This window comes from Podospora anserina, chromosome 1 (assembly GCF_000226545.1).
Source record: "Podospora anserina S mat+ genomic DNA chromosome 1, supercontig 4".
NCBI classification, from domain to species: Eukaryota; Fungi; Ascomycota; class Sordariomycetes; order Sordariales; family Podosporaceae; genus Podospora; species Podospora anserina.
The window spans coordinates 995,102-1,006,280 of NW_001914853.1; positions in this window are offsets into that span (position 1 = coordinate 995,102).

The window sequence follows — 11,179 nt, forward strand, 5'->3', positions numbered from 1 at the left end:
GGGTGGTGACCATTGTGCCTGCCATTTTGTTTTCTGGTGTGTGAAAATTTATCCCTTGTTGGTGGGGAAAGAGCGGTCTTGTCGTCGCAACTTGAAGCTTCGAAGCTTTGATCAAGTGTTCTTCTTGTGTGGCTGGAGTGGTCGAGGAGGTCGAGTATCGAGTGCCAGCTGGATATATTATGCGGTGGGTCTTGTCTCTGTCGACGACGAGTGATGTGATGGTATGATATCAAAGATCAGGATGTCCAAGTCAGGTCGGTAATCCGGGGAGTGAGAGGGGGGGGTGTGGCGGTTTAAGTATGTGCATCACAGCAGAGGCTTGTTGACGTCGGGATGGGGAGGGCAGGGTGTTTTGTACCGTCAGATCTCCCGGCGGTACATCCATGGAGACTGTATGAATGATCAAGCGCAAATCCACCAGCATCCACAAGTTGATCCCCGGACCAAGGCGGCCAGTGAGTGTTGTCACAAAGTGGGTGGGTCGGCCTTGGGGTGCTGTGCCAGGCCAGGGATCAGGGCATGGGGCCGATGGTGATCAGAGGGGTCTCCCCCGTTGTCGCCGGGACCCCCAGTCCGGTACGTACCTCAGACTCGAAATGCTCGATACCCTTCAGAGCATGTCACCCGTGCACCCATCCGTCCAATTCCATAGAGTTATAACGCCTCCTGTTATATGTTCATACGGGGCTCTGACTGCCTCATTGTGCATTGGTGCTGGGTGCCCATCTCTTCTGCCTGGCTGGGCCTATTATTCTCCTTCACAACCTTGGTCAGTGTTTTATTACCTACACTATCAAAAAATAGGCCGACTCTCTTCACTTCATCCTTCAAGAAGGATGCTCTCGAGGTAAGGTCCAGCCAGTGTCATTGCATGACCAGGTTCCGTAGATAGGTACATATCTCACATTGTGTACGTGCCGTAGTTACCCAAGGTCGGTTATGACTGGCTGTCTTTTTTCTACAGTACCAAACTGCCAGCCGGGCGCTACACAACAACGGGTCGGAAGGTCCCAGGAGGGGTCTGAATGATATGATTGCCATTGATCTGCCGAGTCCAAACGTCTGAGGCTCATGCACAGAGACTGGTCATTCGACTGGCGAAACCAGTGCTTTGCTATGCATTCCGAAGTTTGCTGTTCACGGGTGTACAGCGTACTGTCTGTGTAATTACTCCAGGCTCAACTGGCGTCAACAATCTGAATGGCTTCGTCGTGCTACCAACCCGACAGATCCTTTGACGAGGGTGGCATGGCAACCCAAAGAGCGGAGAGCGGTGCACACATTTGTGTGGCGCGAATGCTTCTCCGGTCTAACCCAAAGGGGGAGGGTGTCTTCTTCACTTCTCCCACTTCCCACACCCATTTCGCTGGGCTCGTGCATCCTGCAGAGCCCGCGGCGCACTATCCCAAACAGGAACTGCCCCCCGGCCCCAAATGCTTGGCTGTTGACGATGTCGAGTACGTACCGAACACCCTGGTCTGTCACGGACGCTTGGGCGTATGGGAGACGGGCCCCTGAGCCCGGACGCGTGAAACTTGAGACGAGCAGCGACTCCGGATCCTTGTGCCTGAGCTTGCACTGCGACCGGATTCTCGAGCTGATCTTATGCCGTTCATCGTTACCGCCATGTCAACAGCCCTCTCGAAACACCAGTCTACTATGATTCGCATCGGCTGCTGTGCACATCGTGATGTCTGTCACCCGTGTTCCAGAACCCTCCCCAGGAGCCGTTGTGGGCGATCATGACATGGAAGCAAATATGCCACTCATCATGGACTCTTGATCTCACTGCCGCTAGTTGTCCTGCCCTGTATATGGGCCTGGAGGAGCATCGGTAAACTTCCTGCTGCGACCATCAGGCTCCGGTTTCCAAGATCGAGACTAGCAAACAATTAATGTGCTCAGTGGAACGGTACTGCAGAACCAGACTCATCAGACCGCTCTTGCCATCAAGATGGCCACCCAACTTTGCAGACAGAGTTCCAGACTCCTGTCCAGGACGGAATGGCTGGCGGTCATGCAGGGGCATTCCCAAGAACCGAACGTTTTGGACATATCGGCAGCCATGATCTGTGGCCCTACAGGCACAGCAGAGCAGATCTTTTGAGGGTGTGCCGACAGTCTCAGAGCCTTTTTGTTTCGCGTATTCTTTTGGATACTACTGTTGCGATCGCTTGAAGGACATGCCCGGCTATCAGCATGTTGGCCACCGCATCCCGTATGTGAATCGCATAAACCATGCAGTAGTATGTTTTAGTCAGCTCTTGTTGATACTGGTCGTCCTATACTGACGGGATGATATGGGCTGAGCACAGTGTACATGGCGCAGGGAATGACCCTGGCATAGACACCCCAGCGTGGAACTTGGAGCATGTTTCTTGACGAGATATCGGGGGATTTCCAGAAACAAAGGCTAATCTCAAAAGATCCTTTCCAGCCGGGAATGGCGATAGCTTCTGGCATCAAGCCGAGATTCGCATCGGAGGCCAAGGGGATTTGATCTCCAGCGGAAGCGAGTCTTGAGAGCTGTCTGGGCCCTTGCCCTACCTATCTGTCTGGCGCTGCCGTTGTCATGTCTGGTATGCAGCAGGGGCTGCTGACAGATGGATCTTCCGCACTCTCTTGAAAATCCGGTACTCGAGTGCTCGGTGCACCTCTCGGGACGCTTGGTGCACGCTTTGGGCTATGGACTGGCCAGAACAGGCAGGGCGTCCAAAGGCATGACAACGGGATGAAGTTTCCGAGGGTAGCGTTGGCAGTCTGTCACCGACCTTAAACCCACCGGCCCCTCTGTAGGCGCTTGGGCTTCGAAGTTGACGATGGTAAGCTTCAAAACTTGGGATGACACTCGAGCACCGCCCTCGACAGCTGCAGCCACCCGCGATGAAGGTCCTCGTGGCAGTTTGGCTCTCTAGGGTTTCCTGATGTTTCGATCCTGTTGTGACTCTTTACCAAAAAGGGAGCCGTAGTCTGAACAGCTGATGCCGCGGGGTTGCGGAATAGGTAGTATTCGACGAGAATCCGTGTTTCGGGCAACAGCTTGGCAAGACACCGGACACAGGGCTTTCCGAAAGCTTCAAAACAGCCTTGGGTCCAGGGGCTCTTCTCAGGTAGATGGACTTTTGGACTTTTGGATATGCCTTCAAAGTGGAATATCGTGTGGAATATCGTGTGCAAATAGAAGTTGCACAAGACCTCAGGTCGAAACCAGAAGGGCAAGAATTGCCCCGCATGTCGTTGCTCCTTCCGAGACAACGAACATGATGTGTCACGGGAGGTTCATTCCATTCCCCACATTTTACGGGAGTCTGAACCTTATTTTCCTCAGCCACAGTTTGCAGAACAAGGTGTTCCTTTCTATTTGCCCTATCTTGCGGTAAATAATTTTGCACATGAATTGATCCCGACACTGCGGCACCCGAGCTTGGGGTATTCAGCTGTGCCTCTTCATCCCATCACCACTGCCGCCATCCCCCGCCTTTTGACACCTTTGCATCTGAACTCTTCCCACTCTCCGTGAGCTTCGCCGCCGGGATCACGGTCGGCGGTTGGGTGAGGCGGTGCGGAGCCGGTACCCGCCCCGACCGGCCGACAACCCCGGCCAGACAGGTCCCACAAACGGCCACTAGATTCATTCAACGCCCGCTAAACTTCCACACTTGGACAGCCGAGTTCCAGGCCACCTCGCCGGCCAACTCTGCTGCAACTTGCGGCACGGAACCTTATCCCCCCATGTCTCTGTCTTGCTGTCATCGTTCATCAATCTTTCTGTCCGCCCCCCGTGCCGAGCCTCGAACGGATGGTGGGAGCGGTCCGGTCTCGCCAGCAGCTCGGTTGGCGAGAGTCGTCGTCTTTAATCATCACCTGTCACTCTATTGATGATTGATATTAGCGTTCCCGACTTTTCGACGGCGGCAATCCCACGTCAAACCAGGATCGTGAGGCTAGCCGGCGCCCCGTGGAGGCCATCTTGACGGATTGGTTCAGGGATAGCCGTAAACGGAAACCGAGCCCATATTGCCCGACCTCCAGCGAGCAGCGCCCTGTGGCATCGCTGTGGTGCCGTGGGAGTCGCGTCCCAGCCACTGGAGTATTACCTCGATCCTACCGCCCGCCGCCCTCGTTTTGTGGTAACGGGCTGGAGTTTGCTGCTGGTGTGTGGTGAGGAGCGGTGGTACCTCGGGCACTCTTTGATTGCCTGCCTATATGATGGCTGCTATATACCAGGCTCTCCAGCACTTCTTCCACAGCGGGGTTACATTCAGCGTTCCCTGGTGTTCCCTGGCTTGTGCTCAAGCTGTTGCTCCAGCTCCAGCCAGATGGACCGTCCAACGTCACACGCCGAACCTCTGCCCCCCCTGCGAGCAATACCGGTTCCCAGGCGGATATTATCCGACTTGCGGGCAGATCGACGTGGCGCACGTCTTGGTGCCCCTCGCTTAGCACAGTCAAAGCATTGGTGCCTCTTTAGGAATGGTTGATGATCGACGAGCGTTTTCGACGTTTCTGGGCTCGGGGAATATGCCACGCTGCCCTCGCATGCCATCGTCATGGTCTTAACCAGCTTCCTCTTTGGGCCACCGCACCACCATCCATATCGTCATGAGGAGAGCTGCATCGCTGACTTGATTGTCCGCCATTCGGGGCGATGCAACGTAGGCATCTGGAGCATGCCAGTGTACCGTTGTTTTGTTTCCCTTTCGATGGCGGTGGCCTTGTTCTCGTCGTGCCCGCCTCCGAGTCAATAACGAGCGCTGCCATCGCTCCGGTCATATCACCGCCGCAGTATCGATAGAAGACGCCAGCTATCAGACCATGATGCTTACTACGCCGCAGTATCCAGTTCCGCCTGCCTTTTTTGAAGCCCGAGCCACATCGCTTCGCTCAGTGTGGTAGACGAGATCTGGGTTCGGTCAGACAAATAGGTACAGCGGTCACTGTCTTTTATCACGAGCCAAGCTGCAGCACGATCGATCCAGGCATGCTCGGCGGGCAAGCCAAAGGCTTTGTCATGCTTTGTTGAGAGTGTCTCTCCGTACCAGAATACCTGGATATCCGTTAAGGTGGAAGTCACCTCATTGCAGCCTTATTCCATCGAATATCTACGCCAGTAGTGACGAAAATATGTTGACACTTCAGCTTCCCGACGTTTGCCTTGCGTAGCTAAGCTCCATCATTTGAGACATAAACGGAGTCACCAGTGGTGCAGCCAGATACCTACGTTACCAATGACGACTGCACGAATAGTCGGGCTTGCTTCTACCAGTCACGACTGCAGCTCCGTCACTAGAAGCTTGCCTCGCATGCAGAGAGCTCTTGAAGGCTGTTGGAGGTCGTCCCTATGATCTTCGGCTTCCCATGTCGATCAGCATGGTACCCATGCCTGACCTGAGCTTGATGGGAGGTGTGACGGCAACAGGGGAAATCAGCAAGTGCAACGTTCATCTGCTCCTCCACAGGCTCTTCATCCCTTCAGCCCGGATTGCTACCCAATCTAGTTTGGCGCACAACGGGGCAGCCCTGCATCTGCCAGGGTGTTATTATCGATCTCCCAGTACCAAACCTCTGGCAAACCAACCGCAAGGCAGGCTTTTGGAATTGTCCTTTGTCGCTGCTCAGGCGCGGGTACAAAGTAGCGTACGTAGCCTACCAGCCCTTCTCGCCGCCTTTACCGCAGTATGGATGTCCTTCATGCATTTCACATTTGTGGCGTCCTGTACCGCCATAGCCGAATGCGAGTTGCAATTTACCGCAACTCTGCCGCCGAGCAACCCCTCCTCCCCATATTATCGATATGATAGATATCAAGACCATCACAAGCAATTAGCGCGCCAAGGCCCCCAAGCTTTTGTTTAGAGCGCCAGGAAATGACATCTTTTGGACAGGATATGACAAACTGAGCTCTTGGTGCGAAGCTGCTCCAACACAACCTTAGTTGTCTCCTGGCCTCTATCTAAGCACGATGCCCTCTGGCGCCAATGGACCAAACCACAACGTAACATCGTACTGAGTTGTGAGCCTAGTGAGCAGCGTCACTCAGTGTGGCGCAGACAGCTCAGGAAGCAGTCAGGATCGTACTGTGCAAGCTCTGGAGGGATTGACGTTATCTTCACTTCCGAAGACATATCTCGGTAATTTTTTTTATAAAAAAAAATGCTGGAACAACTGGTACTGATACTCGGGGGAATTTGCGGCCGAGATTTCGTATCAAGGTCCCTCACGGTACCTTCACCTCACGCCTCTTGGGCCGCCCTAAGACGGAACATCGCTCGTGGTATCCGGTGGTTAGGGAAATTTCGCACCTTGGCAACGCTTTGTTGGGTCACCGACGCACTACGGCTGGAGGAGAAGGAAGCGAGGCCGTTAGTGTGGCGGTTGGCGAGATCGTGCTCCGGCTGGCAGTGGCTGCTGACCCAGGCTGTATATCAGTGTGGTGACTGCGATCTTTGGGTCTTCGATATTGCGACCCTGAAAGCCTTTTATCTACGCCACACAACCGAGCTTCCGTCATGTTCAAAGCTCAAATAGGAAGCTCAGTAGCGAGACCACCACCAATTCAAGTTGCTAGCCGTCCTAGCCGTTGGATTATCACCAGTCCACCAGCAGTGGAGGTGCTTCAGGGTACACTCGCGACTTGCTTCTGGCACCTCGTCGGTTTGGCTGGTGCAAGCGGGTCCTTCAGGACCTTCTCCCACACGTATTCCGAAGAATGACGGAAACATCTCATGAAAGTGTGGAGCGCGGGAGGATGGGCCTCGAGATATGGCCACTCTTAGCTCCCCAGCAACAGCATGCTTCTTCTGGCCTTGAAGCAAAAGACTGTCTCGCGAAACTTGTCGTCGGAGCCAGCGATGGGAGGATGCGTTGCCTAGGAGCTTACTCGCTGATGGTACATCTGTCACCTGCATGTCGACGACGTCTTGCTGGCACCTCAACATCACGAGTTCCCAGGTTATCCATAGCGATCCCTGCGATCGAATACATTGGGGACCCGCAGACGCACGTTTGCACCGCTCTGGCCATTTCTCAGTATCTCTACTTGTGCACCTGGCAAAACTCACAGAATGGTAGGCTGGAACAGATCTATCATCCATGTTGAGGCACAGAAAGGACAGTTCTTGCCGCCAACTGAGATGAAGCGCCGAATGTGATTCAGGACTATCGCAAAGAAGATGACGAGCTTGGTACATGTGGTCCGGCTTGTCTGTGTCTCGCTCCTCTGGTCGAACAAGCCCATGGTGACAGAGGAACCTTCTCCTCTGGACCGGGCCTTTTTTTGCTCGTGTCACCGTAATCCACGCTCGAAGTTCCGGCTGGAACAGAAGTGGAGTGATAGCTGATTCGGGAGATTGGATCTACTGAAGCATCGACAATACCAGAGAAAGCTCATCGGCCATACGTACGTCCCTTGACCCTGACACCGTGAGCCTGCTGTCGTCGAATGAGCACGCGACGTCTCGTGTTCGCAACGTAAACATTACATTCGCGCCACAGGAACAACGACGATGGTCTAGGCATGTGGCAACGAGCCAAAAGAACAATAGCCTGTGTATCACCCCGACGTCGGAAGAAGGCTCAATGAACACCACTGAACAAACTCGGAGTCTGCACAGCTGGCGCGCAGTTGCTGCCAGCCTATATCCAAAGAAGAAAATCATCTTGCAGTAACCAACCAGACCCGATGCTACGCAACTCAGCCCTCCCTCCCCAATGCGGGAGTCGCACCGGCACTTGGACGGTCTTGTCATGGGCCTCCTGTGATCGCTGTTACCCTCGGGAGTGTCACTGTGGTCAGGGGTGAGCACACGCTGCCGGCTCTGGAAACGGAGACGGGGTTTCATTCTCCATGAAGATGACAGTCACTCCCGGCACTTTCATTTTGCAGAGAAGGCTACAACTGACTGGGTTCTAGTGATTCAAGACTAAGGATAGAATCAGTTCAATCGTACTTTTCTCACCAGCGACGTTGGCGTCGTTGCTCAAGACGTTTACGATTAAGCCTCAAGGGTTTTACCTGTTTGGACTAGTCTCAACGTTCATTGGGCCAAATCAGCGCCGTTTTCTTGACCGTTGCAAGAAATGTCTCACTTTGTTTCCATCGCTTCTGGGGCAGGCGTCAATCTCTAGTCTCCCCCAATCAAACCCCCCTGACGACAGAGCAGCCGATCCTTTCTCCACTTTTCCCATCTTTTGATTATTTCCCTTCTGGGCTCATTTTTTCTTCTTCTCCTTCTCTCGGTGGCTGGGGAGAAGAGCTGGGGATCAAGATTCTGGCCAGCGCCAGTGCCACCCCCCTGCTGTTGCCCACTGGCAACTTGGAAACTGTGGCTGACACTTCCAGGTTCTTAACCCGCTGCCTAGCGTGAAAAAGAAAGCAAAGATCGTTCGATTATCTGCTGCCAACATCGAAAACGGCTTGGCTTGGGAAGAGACCCTGGAACATCGGGGGTTCCCCACGGACGCTTGTGAGTAGCCACACCCACGCAGTGCTTTTCACATTCAGCACAAACTCGATGACCACAACTTTTTTCTGTCATCTTGAGTTGCACTGCTGGCAAGGAAACAGTCATGATCGACACTTTTGAGCTCGTCTAGTGACGTGAGGAGCCGGCGGCCGACAGACCTAACACATATCTTATACCTGGCAAACAATCAACATCCAGACCTGTTGGGTACAGAACTGCATGATTATTTGTGTTGCCCAAGGGACGGGCTGGCGAGATCCTGATGCATGGACAGCTAGATAGGCCTCCCTATGCAGCAGGTGCATACTGTAGGTACGGAGGATATGAGGTCTATCTGGTTGTTGCTGCTGCTGCTGGACTCACCGTATTTCTGACATGATCGTGATGTACTCTGTGAGGGCGATCAAGTTTAGGGGGGTGGGGGGGGGCACAGCTGCAAGCCTCTTGAGCCCAAACCCTGTTTATTCCACCCCCGCTCAATCACAAGACGGACTTTTTTCCGCTGGCCCTCGGTTTCCGATACGAGCTTGGAGAGGTGGTCTGGCATATGAATATGGGGGTTTATTTTGATGGTTTGATCATTGATATCAAGATTGGGTGGGGAGGATTGTTGATGGCAGGTGGTTGTTATCTTTCTTGATGTGTACAACATGCAGCAATCTATCAGGATGCCCTTGACACATAGAGGATGCAGGCCAGGATGAACACAACAGCAACAACAACAAGTCAGAAATCATCAACGAGATTTCCACAAAGTCAGCGGCGGGCGGCAGATCGGCGCTCGCATGCCGGGGCGAGACAAGGGCAGCGACAGCCGAGACATGACAGGGGTTGTGAAAGGTCCGTGGAATTCGATGCAATATGGGGTTTTTCTGGTCGTGGATCCCGCGGATCTTCTTTTTCTCTCTCATCAGTGAGTGGTGAAGTCGTTGGCTGGACGGCAGGGCCGTGAGATTAATCGCTCCTCTCGTCTCCTCATCCACTTTTTGTCATCACTTTCACACACACACACATACACATACACACTCGTTGCTTTTCCACATGGCTGCTGCTGCAGTGTTCTCGACGCCTCAATGAAAAGGGGGTTACTGATGAGGGATGGATTGGGGCTGGAACGCTGGGTGATCTACAGGATATCGATTTCTTTGGATTTTGATCGATATCACTATGCGCGGATGGTAGGTTGTGGCTTGAGAAGGGGATGGTACGGAGGAGATGGGTTTCATTCCTGCTGTTCTTGCTGCCCAAGTGTGACGACACTGGACTTTGGATGATGAATATCCCTCGGTAGGTAGGTAGTGTCGGTAGGTAGGTAGGTTGCATTATTACTCCCGCTGATGACTTTGATCGGTAGGTTTCAATCTAGATAAAGTGGCCATTTCATATCCAATATCCGTAGACGATATTGCACCATGCCTGTTTGAACACGAGTCTGACGAATAGTCGAGAAAAAAAAGAAAAAACCTGGCTAGAACCTTTTTTCAAGGTCCCAAAAGTACCGGGTCGGCCGCCCCCCCCCCCCCCCCCTAAACTGGATCGCCCATCATCGTCATTATCGTTCGAGAATCCACTCCTTTGATATGATGGGGAAGTGATTGGCGTGCATGTGTGTATGTACAGTATAAACCTATCGAGGTTCGGGACAAGACAAGAAACGACGATGATCATGCCCCAGGCTCGGAAGTCTCATCCGAAGCTAATGTAACCTTTTGTGTGTCACTGTCGGAGTAGTGTATCTTTGCTAGATGACATATACAGCAAGTGATACGTCAAGATCAACGGGCTTTTCTATCTGGGGAAGCTAGAACTTGGGTTCTAGGATGTTCTTTCAAAGTGGGAAAGGTGATGGGCCAATAAATCCCGGATGGGGGTTACGCTTGAAGGATAACGGTTACAACGCTTGGAGACGTCATTGTCGATCTTTGGGGATCTTTGACGGGGTTGATCATCACCGCGACGGGGTTGGGTTCTGGATGAATGGGCGATTTTGAGGAAGTCTAGGTGGCATGGGTGGTGGGAATGTGATATATGTAAGCGGCCACACAGCGGTGAAGGGGGGAGCTGGTTTTGGAGGGACTTGGGGAAGGGGAAGTAAGAGCTAGACAAGGGAGTGGCGTAGGGATTGCGAGGAGCGAGGGTTGGCGGGTGGTCATGTGATTGTGGGTGAATTGGGGGTGATATGGATTTTGGAAAGGGGGTGGGGGAGAGGAGAGTGTTAGTAAAGGGGATATAAACATTGAGTGATATGGGGTCAGCGACACTGACAAAGTATGTATCTGAGCTGAATGAAAGCCCGGTAAGAGGGCGAGTACTACTCAACTTCTTCTTCTTCTTTGCCGATGTTCTACCTATGTACGTCACATCATCAGCATCACTCACTTGTATTTCTGTTACCCATCCTCCCATTCTGTCCTCTCCTTGATGATACCTACATGGCAAAGATGAAGATTCCCTAGACCACTTCTACAATCACATCTGAATATAAAGGCTTGATACCCGTTTCCACTATTCCCTCGTTCGTTCCCATGATAGCTCGCTGAGGAGGCTTGGAACCTCCAATACCTGACAGGTGAAATAGAGGGTAAATGCATATCTCAAAGGACCTCCTTTCGCTTTCCTGGCCACTCCCTGGCATCTAAAAATGCGTGGACCAGCCCAACCACAAACACTCAAAACCCCATCAACATCAAGGAATGTACTTCTAACAGTATCTC